Here is a 12,288-nt window from a genome sequence, read left to right as displayed (position 1 = left end):
GGGGAGAATACCTCATTTATTGCAGCAGGGCACTCTGTCACTTCAGACAAAGTTTTGGCTGCAACACCTTTGTCTTTCCACTCAAAATTATTAATTTATACCCTAAACTCTGCCGTGCAAACACATTTACCGACTTTGCGACCCCTCAAACTCACACCATCAGGATGGGGGGGAGGGCGCCATAGCTGCATTCATCACTTCATCCGAGGACGAGCAACATCACCAGCCTCACCAGGCACGCTGTCCACCTCCGCCACGTGGAGCTCCACAACACAGTGCTGCGCCACAGGCACCTGCACAAAATAGTCATGCAACTACACATACACCCACTGTCGGGTGACCCAATGGGTGGCATCAAGTGTGGGTGTTCAGGATGGACCTCATAATAGGGACTTATTACTCAAGCCAGTCAAGAATGGCTAAGACATGGCAGTAATGGTGACAATCTAATATTTAATGTGCCATTAACAAAAATCAAATATAAATAAAAACATGAAAACCGTCAAACACCCTCATGCATCCCCTTTGTGCTCACAAAACCTTTGCCTTACGCTTACGAGTACTCCTACGTGGTGCTTCCCCTGTGGCTGCAGCAGAGGTAGTGGCAGGTTGCTCTTGCTCATGCCCTGACCGATTAGATGCTTTGGGCCTACACCCTCTGGGTTTCGGTGCCCGTGAAAGCCTCTCCAAAGACTGCTCCATCTGCACTTGTGCAGGGGCAGACTCAACCACCTGGAGAGGAGGCAGCATTGCGTGTACTGGTTGAGAGGGGGACAACGGTTGAGATGTGGGAGTGCTTTGAGTGGTGTCCCCACTTCCATGTCCCTTTTCGCCATCATCCCTCTCCTGGGCTAGGCCCACATCACTCCTACCACCCTGCTGGATGACAGTTTGGAGGACATGTGTGAAGCCTTGTATGCCAGTGCTAGTGTATCTGCCTGCATGTTTAAGGCGGCAGAAAGTTGCTCACCATGAGTCCGAAGGGCTGTTGTCAGGGCCTCAATGAACTCATTGGTGAGCTGTGCTTGAAGCTCGATGGAGGCTAGCCTTCCCTCCATTGCAGACATTCCCGCGCTTACCTGCGACACTATCTCAGAGATACCCTCACGTCCCTGTGACAGCATCTCAGAGATTCCCTCCTGTATCTGTGCCACCATTCCACTCATGCAGGAGTTGGACTCCTCCATCCTCTGTGCGATTGTGGAGAGTGCGCATGGCACCTGTTCTAGCACCTTGCAAACGTGCTGCTGCCCCTCGATCATTCTCCTTTTAAAGGATGACCCCCAGGGTTCAGCATCTGTGTCCAGCTGAGCAGAGCCTGGAGAAGAGTGCTCCCACCGACACGGACTCTCCACAGCTGCCCCTGCCACCAGTGTTTGCTCGTGCTCACAGGTGTGTGGTGACTCACCATGTGTGACCCCAACTAACTGAGGACAGGGACCCACCGAGGTGTGTGTATCTGCGCTGGTGGATGGCTCGCTCAAATGTGAAATAAGTACATTACTTGAAAACAATCAGAAAGTGACACGCAGTACAAAATTTTACTAGATTTGCAGATAAAATGTTAACCGATGAATGAAAAAAGCTTTCACTCAGTGAAATATGTGCGTTTCTTGAAAACAATCAAAAATCGACAAGAACTACTAAAATTTACTAGATTCGAAGATAAAATGTTAACCGATAAAGCAAAAAAAGCTTTCACACTGTGAAATATATAGATTTGTTGGAAACAATCAAAAATTGACAAGAACTACTAAAATTTACTAGATTTGAAGATGAATAGTTAATGGATCGAGGAAATAAACTTTATCTCAGTGAAATATGTGCATTTCTTGAAAACAATCAAAAAGTGACAATAATTACAAGATTTTACTCGATTTGCAGGTAAAATGTTAACTGATGGATGAAAAAAGCTTTATCTCCCTGAAATATGTAGATTTGTTGAAAAAAATCAAAAAGTGAAAAGAACGACTAAATTTTATTAGATTTGCAGCTAAAATGTTAACAGATGATTGGAAGAAAGTTTATCTCAGTGAAACATGTGCATTTCTTGAAAACAATCAAAAAGTGACAAGAACTATTAAATTTGGTGGATTTGCAGATAAAATGTTAGCCAATGAATGGAAAAAGCTTTATCTCAGTGAAATATGTGCATTTCTTGAAAACAATCAAAAAGTGACTAGAACTCCTAATTTACTAGATTTTAAGACAAAGGGCTCGATTTTAGGAGGGGGGCGGGTTGGCAGGGAGGGGTCGACTAGGCGTGGGTAACGCGTCCGGTGAATTTGAGATGCTCCGCACGCGATCGCAGCCTAATTGAAGGCACTTACCTTGGCTTCCAGGTTTCACGCTGGAAAGCTGCGCAGCGGGCAGACTGTGCAGCTGCATCATAAGCTGTCAGCTGGAGGAGCCCTATTTAAAGGGGCAGTCCTCCACTGACTGATGCTGCAGAAAATAGGAAAAATTACAGCATGGAGCAGCCCAGGGGGAAGGTTGCTCCCAGGTTTAATGATGCCTCACTCCAGGTCCTACTGGATGGGGTGAGGAAGAGGACAGAGATCTTCTTCCCGGCGGACGGGAGGAAGTGGCCTGCCTCTGCCACCACGAAGGCCTGGCTCGAGGTGGCAGAGGAGGTCACCAGCACCATCAACATATCACGCACCTGCATACAGTGCAAGAGACACTTCAATGACCCAAGTAGGTCAGCTAAAGTGAGTACACTTACTCATTCCCCTACACTCCGTCTGCCACAGCACTGCCCCCACCCCACATCTTCTGCACTGCCAACACTACTCTGTCACATCACCCCTCACACCCACTCAAAGCTCATCCTCATCTTACCTGCACTTACTCACCTCGCCAGTACTCATCCCGCCACTACCACTCAACCCAATCCTCATACAATCTCATGGCTCTATCTCATACTCACCCTCTCATGCATCGCTTTCATGGTCAGCCTCACTCAACCTGCCACTACCTGTGCTGCAGCCACAGGGCATGCATCACATATGTGCAGTAGGAAGCGTAAGGCAAATGTGTCGTGAGCATGAAGGGGATGCACAAGGGTGTTAGAGGGTTTGTCATGGTTTTTACTTATACTTGATTTCTGATCAACTCACATTACATATTATATTGTCACCACTACTGCCACGTCTTTGTGAATCTTGTCTGGTTTGTGCAATAATGTCATTTCCTGAGGATCACCATGAAGACCCACATCTGATGTCACCCATTGTGTCACTGCAGAGTGGGTGTAGGTGTATTTGCAGGGCTCTTTTGTGCAGACGACTGAGAGATGTCGGCGATGTCCCCGGTGGCACCCTGGAAGGATGCGGAGGAGAATTTGTTGAGGGCAGTGGTGACTTTGACAGCAACAGGTAAGAGGATGGTGCTCGGGCCAGCCGGGAGCAGCTCGGCATGAAGGAGGCTGCAGATGTCCACGACTACATGTCGAGTGACTCTGAGCCTCCGTGTGCATTGCTGCTCAGAGAGGTCCAGGAAGCTGAGCCTCGGTCTGTGGACCCTGTGGCGAGGGTAGTGCCTTCTGCGATGCATCTCTCTCTGCGTTTGCCCTCCCTCCTGCTGTGCAGGTGGATGTGTCACAGCACTGTGTTGTGGAGCTCCACATGTCAGAGGTGGACGGCGTGGCCGACGAGGCTGGTGATGCTGTTCGTCCTCCGAGGAGGTTATGACTGCAGCTATGGCGGCCCCCATCCGGAAGATGTACGTTTGAGGGGGTCTGCAAGGTAGGTACATGTGTCTGCACACTGGGGTTAATGTGCAAGTTTGTGAATTTTATTGTTAGGAGGAGGGTGGTGGAGGCCAAACTTTGTCCAAAGTGACAGAGTGGCCTCCTGCAATGAGTGAGGGTCTCCCCCCACCACCTGTCAAATGGACCTTTTCAGCTGCCAAAGGCTGGTGGATGCAACACGTCCATTTCAACTGGGAGTGTTTCCCCCAGTACGGGAAACACGCTCAATTGAGTTGAAAATCCCACCCCTCCTAAAATATCCTACAAATCAGGTCTGCTGATGACCCGAACTATGTAATCAATTGCCTTAAGTGGGATCCCGCCGGCTTTAATTGCCGACGGGAGTCCCGCATGCGGGGGCTGCGCGCGCATCTAAGCGCGTCACTGGGGAACCCGGAAGTGGGCGGGTTGGAGCCAGGCTCCGGACCTGCCCCGGGAATCCCCGATATTCGGAGCCCCCCCCGGCCACGAACCCGCCGTCTCTGACGTCCAAAAATTGAGCCCAAAGTGTCAACCGATAAAGGAACAAAGCTTTATCTCAGTGAAATAAGTACATTTCTTGAAAAGAATCAAAAAGAGACAATGACTACAAAATTTTACAAGATTTGCAGATAAAAGGTTAACCGATAAATGGAAACTGGTTTATCTAAGTGAAGTATGTGCAATTCTTGAAAGAAATTAAAAAATGACAACTGCTAAATTTTAATGGATTTGAAGATAAAATGTTAACCGATAAAGGAAAAAAGCTTTATCTCACTGAAAGGAGTACATTTGTTGAAAACAATCAAAAAGTGACATGAACTACTAAAATTTACTTGATTTGAAGATAAAAAGTTAACAGATCAAGGAAAAAAGCTTTATCTCAGTGAAATAACTTTTTATCTTCAAATCCAGTAAATTTTTGTGGCTCTTGTCACTTTTTGCTCGTTTTCAAGAAATGTACTGATTGCAGTGAGATAAAGCTTTTTTGTGTAATGGCTTAAGCTTTTATCTTCAAACCCAATAAATTTTCCTGGTTTTTGTCACTTTCTGCTTGTTTTCAACAAATGTACTAATTTCAGTGAGATAAAGCTTTTATCTTAAATGACTTAAGATTTTATCTTCAAATCCAGTAAATTTTCAGGGTTCCTGTCAATTTTTGACGGTTTTCATCAAATATACTTATTTCAGTTTGATAAAGCTTTTTGTATAATGGCTTAAGATGTTATCATCAAATCCAATAAACTTTTGTGGTTCTTGTCACTTTTTGCTTGTTTTCAACAAATATACTTATTTCAGTGAGAGAAAGTTTTTTGTTTAATGGCTTAAAATTCAATCTTCAAATCCAGTAAATGTTTGTGGTTCTTGTTACCTTTTGCTTGTTTTCATCCAATGTACTTATTTCAATCAGATAAAGGCTTTTGTTTAATGGCTTAACTTTTTATCCTCAAATCGAGTACATTTTCGTGGTTTATTTCACTTCTTGATGGTTTTCGACAAATGCACTTATTTCAGTGAGATAAAGCATTTTTGTTGGATGTCTTACGATTTTATCGTCAAATCCAGTAAATTTTTGTCTTTCTTGTCACTATTTGTTTGTTTTCATTAAATCTACTTATTGCAGTGAGTTAAAGCTTTTTTGTTTAATGGCTTAAGATTTTATCTTCAAATCGAGGAAATTTTCGTGGTTCTTGTCACTTTTTGTTTGTTTTAAACCAATTTACTTATTGCAGTGAGATAAAGCTTTTTTTCTTAAATGGCTTAAGATTTTATCTTCAAATCCAGTAAATTTTCTTGGTTTTGTCACTTTATGCTTGTTTTCATCCAATGTACTTATTTCAATGAGATAATGCTTTTTTGCTTAATGGCATAACTTTTTATCTTCAAATCCAATAAATCTTCGTGGTTCTTGTCACCTTTTGCTTGTTTTCAACAAATGTACTTATTTCAGTGAGATAAAGCTTTTATCTTAAATGGCTTACGGCTTTATCTTCAAATACAGTACATTTTCGTGGTTCTTGTCACTTTTTGATGGTTTTCATCAAATGCACTTATTTCAGTGAGATAAAGCTTTTTTCTTAAATGGCTTAAGATGTTCTCTTCAAATCCAGGAAATGTTCGTGGTCCTTGTCATATTCTGCTTCTTATCAACGGATATACATATTTCAGTCAGATAAAGCTTTTTTCTTTAGTGGTTTAAGATTTTATCTTCAAATCGAGAAAATTTTCATAGTTCTTGTCACTTTTTGATGGTTTTCATCAAATATACTTATTTCAGTGAGAGAAAGCATTTTTGTTTAATGGTTAAGATTTTATCGTCAAAACCAATAAATTTTTGTGGTTCTTGTCACTTTTTGATGGTTTTCATCAAATGCACTTATTTCAGTGAGATAAAGCTTTTTTCTTAAATGGCTTAAGATGTTCTCTTCAAATCCAGGAAATGTTCGTGGTCCTTGTCACATTCTGCTTCTTATCAACAGATATACTTATTTCAGTGAGATAAAGCTTTTTTCTTAAATGGCTTAAGATTTTGTCTTCAAATCCAGTAGATTTTTGTGGTCCTTGTCATTTTTTGCTTGTTTTCATCAAAAGTACTTATTGCAGTGAGATAAATTTTTTTTGTTCGATGGCTTAAGATTTTATCTTCAAATCGAGAAAATTTTCATGGTTCTGGTCATTTTTGCTTGTTTTCATCAAATGTACTAATTTCAGTGAGAGAAAGCTTTTTTGTTTAAGAGCTTAAGATTTTATCGTTAAAACCAATAAATTTTCATGGTTCTTCTCACTTTTTGCTTGTTTTCAACAAATGTACTTATTTCAGTGAGATAAAGCTTTTTTCTTCAATGGCTTAACTTTTTAATTTCAAATACAGTAATTTTTTGTGTTTCTTGTCACTTTTTGATGGTTTTCATCAAATGCACTTATTTCAGTAAGATAAAGCTTTTTTCTTAAATGGCTTAAGATGTTATCTTCAAATTCAATAAATGTTCATGGTTCTTGTCAATTTTGCTTCTTATCCACAGATATGCTTATTTCAGTGAGATAAAGGTTTTTTCTTAAACGGCTTACGATTTTATCTTCAAATCCAGAACATTTTCATGGTTCTTGTCAGTATTTGCTTGCTTTCATCAAATTTACTTATTGCAGTGAGATTAAACTTTTTTGTTTAATGGCTTAAGATTTTATCATCAAAACCAATAAATTTTTGTGGTTCTTGTAACTTGTTTTCAACAAATCTACTTATTTCAGTGAGATAAACTTTTTTCTTAAATGGCTTAAGATTTTATCGTCAAATGAGATAAATTTCTGTGGTTCTTGTCACTTTTTGCTTGATTTCATCAAATCTACTTATTTCAGTGAGATAAAGCTTTTTTGATGAATGGCTTAAGATTTATCCTCAAATCCAATAAATTTTCATCTTTCTTGTCACTTTTTGCTTGTTTTCGTCAAATATACTTATTGCAGTGAGATAAAGCTTTTTTGTTTAATGCCTTAAGATTTTATCTTCAAATCGAGTAAATTTTCATGGTTCTTGGCACTTTTTGCTTGTTTTCAAGAAATGTACTTATTTCAGTGAGATAAAGCTTTTTTGTTTAATGCCTTAAGATTTTATCTTCAAATCAAGGAAATTTTCGTGGTTCTTGTCACTTTTTGATGATTTTCATCAAATGTACTTATTTCAGTGAGTGAAAGCTTTTTTGTTTAACGGCTTAAGATTTTATCGTCAAAACCAATAAATTTTTGTGGTTCTTGTCACTTTTTGCTTGTTTTAACAAATCTACTTATTTCAGTGAGATGAAGACTTTTCTTAAATGGCTTAAGATTTTAGCTTCAAATGAGGTAAATTTTCACGGCTTTTGTCACTTTTTGCTTGTTTTCATCCAATGTACTTATTGCTGTGAGATAAAGCTTTTTGTTTAATGGCTTAAGATTTTATCTTCAAATCTAGTAAATTTTCATAGTTCTTGTCACTTTTTGCTTGTTTTCATCAAATATACTTATTGCTGTGAGATAAAGCTTTTTGTTTAGTGGCTTAATATTTTATATTCAAATCGAGTGAATTTTCATGGTTCTTGTGACTTTCTGCTTGTTTTCAATAATGTACTTATTTCAGTGAGATAAAGCTTTTTTCTTGAATGGGTTAACTTTTTATCTTCAAATCCAGTAAATTTTCATGGTTCTTGTCACTTTTTGTTTATTTTAAACTAATGTACTTATTTCAGTGAGATAAAGCTTTTATCTTAAATGGCTTAAGATTTTATCATCAAATACAATACTTTTTCATGGTTCTTCTCACTTTTTGTTTGTTTTAAACTAAATTACTTATTTCAGTGTGATTATGCTTTTTTCTTAAATGGCTTAACTTTTTATTTTCAAATGCAATAATTTTTCGTATTTCTTGTCATTTTTGATGGTTTTCATCAAATGCACTTATTTCAGTGAGACAAAGGGGTCGATTTTAGGAGGGAGGCGGGTTGGCAGCGGGGGGGTCGAATGGGCGGGTGGGTAACGCGCCCAGTGAATTCGGGGTGCTCCGCACGTGATCGCAGCCTGATTGAAGGTACTTACCTTGGCTTCCGGGTTTCGCGCTGGAAAGCTGCGCAGCGGGTGCACTGCGCACCCGCATCACAGGCTGTCAGCAGGAGGAGCCCTATTTAAAGGGGCAGTCTTCCAAAGCTCCTCCTGCAGCAAACAACCAATTTAGGAGCATGATGCAAGCCAGAGGCAAGGCTGCTCCAAGGTTCTCTGACTCCTCACTCCAGGTGCTGCTCGATGGGGTGAGGAGTAGGAGGGAAATTTTTTTCCCATCGGATGGGAGAACGTTTCCTTCCTCCACCACCAAGAAGGCCTGGCTGGAGGTGGCCGAGGAAGTCACCAGCAGTGGCAATGTGTCCAGAACCTGGTTGAGATTTAATGACCTAACCAAAGGTCAGCCAAAGTGAGTATACTTACGCATTCTCACACACTCCGTCTTCCACGTCACCTCCACCACCACACAACTCCTTCTGCACTGCCACCACAACGCCCTCGCATCACTCCTCACATCCAATCAACTATCATCCTCACCTTGCCTGCACGTACTCACCGCCCCAGTTCCCATTCGAACACTACCACGCAACCCAATCCTCATACAATCTCATGGCCATGTCTCACACGCACCCTCCCATGCATCTCCCTCACGCTCAACCCCACCCACACCAATGCATGCAGCGGGTTACCATGCAACCATCACTCAATCACGCCTCTGTGTTTTGCCTTGATAGGAGAAGAGATGCCAGAATGCCCGGGAAAGGGCAAGGATCGGAGGGGGCCCGCCACACTAGGTGGTATTAACAGATGCGGAGCAGCAGGCACTCGAGATAAGCCGGACGCTGGAGTGCCTGTCGTGACGGACGCCGAGACTGGGAGTGCACAAGCAGCTGGTGACAGAAATCTAACACTCAGCACTCATGATAGCGAATGATCTTAGCATCACTTGGCATCTGCAGCACCTCAACATCTGTCCACATACTTAATTTTGCTTTCTGTTCTCTTGCAGGGCCATCTGCGAGCACCGTGACTGCGGAGGGCGATCCCTCAGAGGACCTGCCGGTCTCTGAGGGTCCATCATCACATCTGAGCCATCCATCCACCAGCGCAGATACACACACCTCGGTGGGTCCCCGTCCTCACTTAGTTGGGCTTGCACATGGTGAGTCACCACGCACATGTGAGCACGAGCAGATCCTGGTGGCAGGGGCATCCGTGGAGAGCCCGCGTCGGTGAGTGCATTCTTCTCCAGGCTCTGCTCAGCTGCAACCCAGATGCTGAACCCTGGGGGCCAGCCGTGAAAAGGAGAGTCATTGAGGGGCAGCAGCACATTGCCGAGGTACTGGAACAGTTGCCATGCGCACTCTCCACAATCGCGCAGAGGATGGAGGAGTCCAACTCCTGCATGCGTGGAATACTGTCACAGGGACGTGAAGGCGTCTCTGAGATAGTGTCGCTGGTAGGTGCGGGAATGTCTGCGATGGAGGAAAGGCTAGCCTCCATCGTGTGTCAAGCACGGCTCAACAATGAGTCCATTCAGGCCCTGAAAACGGCCATTCAGATTCAGGGTGAGCAACATTCTGCCGCCTTTATCAGGCTGCCAGATACCTTACAACTGGCCTGCCAAGGCTTCACACAAGTCCTCCAAACTGTCATCCAGTAGGGTGGAAGGAGTGATGTGGGCCTGGGCCAGGAGAGGGATGATGTTGAAAGGGGACATGGAAATGGGGACACCACTCAAAGCGCTCCCACATCTCACCCGTTGCCCCCCTCTCAACCTGTATCCGCAATGCTGCCTCCTCTCCAGGTGGCCGAGTCTGCCCCTGCACAGGTGCAGGTGGAGCAGTCTTTGGAGGGGCCCTCACAGGCACCGAAACCCAGAAGGCGACCGCGCAAAGCATCTCATCGGTCAGAGCATGGACAAGAGCAACCTGCCACTACCTCTGCTGAAGCCACAGGGGTAGCACCACGTAGGGGTTCCCATAAACGTAAGGCGAAGGATTTGTGAGCACAAAGGGGATGCACAGGGGTGAAATACGAAATGTCATGTTTTTGATTTATTTTCCTTCGTTTTGCGAAAAATCATAAAAAATCGTTATCACCACTACTACCACGTCTTTGAAAATCTTGTCTGGTTTGTGCAATAATGCCCTTTCCTGAGGATCACAATGAAGACCCACAACTGATGCTACCCATTGTGTCACTGCAGAGTGGGTGTAGGTGTATTTGCAGGGCTCTTTTGTGCAGACGACTGAGAGACGCCGGTGATGTCCCCGGTGGCACCCTGGAAGGATGCGGAGGAGAATTTGTTGAGGGCAGTGGTGACTTTGACAGCGACAGGTAAGAAGATGGTGCTCGGGCCAGCCGGGAGCAGCTCGGCATGAAGGAGGCTGCAGATGTCTACGACTACATGTCGAGTGACTCTGAGCCTCCATGTGCACTGCTGCTCAGGGAGGTCCAGGAAGCTGAGCCTCGGTCTGTAGACCCTGTGGCGAGGGTAGTGCCTTCTGCGATGCATCTCTCTCTGCGGTTAACCTCCTTCCTGCTGTGCAGGTCACAGCACTGTGTTGTGGAGCTCCACATGTCAGAGGTGGACGGCGTGGCCGGCGAGGCTGGTGATGCTGTTCGTCCTCCGAGGAGGTCATGACTGCAGCTATGGCGGCCCCCATCCGGAAGATGTACATTTGAGGGGGTCCGCAAGGTAGGTACATGTGTCTGCACACCGGGGTAAGTGTGCAAGTTTGTGAATTTTAATGTTAGGAGGAGGGTGGTGGAGGCCAAACTTTGTCCAAAGTGATGGAGTGGCCTCCTGCAATGAGTGAGGGTCTCCCCCTGCACCTGTCAAATGGACCTTTGCAGCTGCCACAGGCTGGTGGCTGCAACACGTCCATTTCAACTGGGAGTGTTTCCCCCAGTACGGGAAACAGTCTCAGTTGAGTTAAAATTCCCACCCCTCCTAAAATATCCTACAAATCAGGTCTGCAAACGACCTGAACTATCCACTTAATTGGTTTAATTGGGATCACACCGGCTTAAATTGCCGGTGGGAGTCCCGCATGCGGGGGCTGTGCGCTCATCTAAGGGCGTCATTGGGGAACCCGGAAGTGGGCGGTTTGGTGCCGGGCTCCAGACCCACCCCGGGAATCCCTGATTTGCGGAGCCCCCCTGCCACGAACCCGCAGGCTCGGACGTCCGAAAATCGAGCTCTTTATCTTCAAATGCAGTACATTTTCGTGGTTCTTGTCACTTCTTGATGCTTTTCATCAAAGCTACTTATTTCAGTGAGAGGAAGTTTTTTATTCAATGGATTTCAGTGAGATAAAGCTCTTTTGTTGAAAGGCTTAAGATTTTATCGTCATAAACCAATAATTTTTCGTGGTTCCTGTCACTTTTTGCTTCTTTTCAACTAATGTACTCATTTCAGTGAGATAAAGCTTTTTTCATAAATGGTTTAAATTTTATATTCAAATCCAGAAAATGTTCGTGGTTCTTATCACTTTTTGCTTGTTTTGAACAAATATACTTATTCCAGTGAGATAAACCTTTTTTCTATAATGGCTCAACTTTTTATCTTCAAATCCAGGAAATTTTCATGGTTCTTGTCACTTTTTCTTGTTTTCAATTAATTTACTTATTTCAGTAAGATAAAGCATTTTTCTGAAATGGGTTAAGATTTGATCTTCTAATACAGTACATTTTCGTGGCTCTTGTCACTTTTTGCTTGTGTTCATCCAATGTACTTATTTCAAGGAGAGAAAGCATTTTCGTTTAATGGCATAACTTTTTATCTTCAAATTCAGTAAATTTTCGTGGTTCTTGTCACTTTTTCCTTCTTTTCATGAAATGTACCTATTGCAGTGAGATGAAGCTTTTTTACTTAACGGCTTAAGATTTTATCTTCAAATCGAGGAAATTTTCATGGTTCTTGTCACTTTTTGATGGTTTTCATCAAATGTACTTATTTCAGTGAGGTAAAGCTTTTTTCTTTAAAGGCTTAACTTTTTATCTTCAATTCCAATAAATTTTCA

Source organism: Heptranchias perlo, chromosome 22, assembly GCF_035084215.1.
Source record: "Heptranchias perlo isolate sHepPer1 chromosome 22, sHepPer1.hap1, whole genome shotgun sequence".
Classification (NCBI taxonomy): Eukaryota; Metazoa; Chordata; class Chondrichthyes; order Hexanchiformes; family Hexanchidae; genus Heptranchias; species Heptranchias perlo.
The sequence above is the reverse complement of the archived record's forward strand: the minus strand, read 5'-3'. Positions refer to the sequence as shown.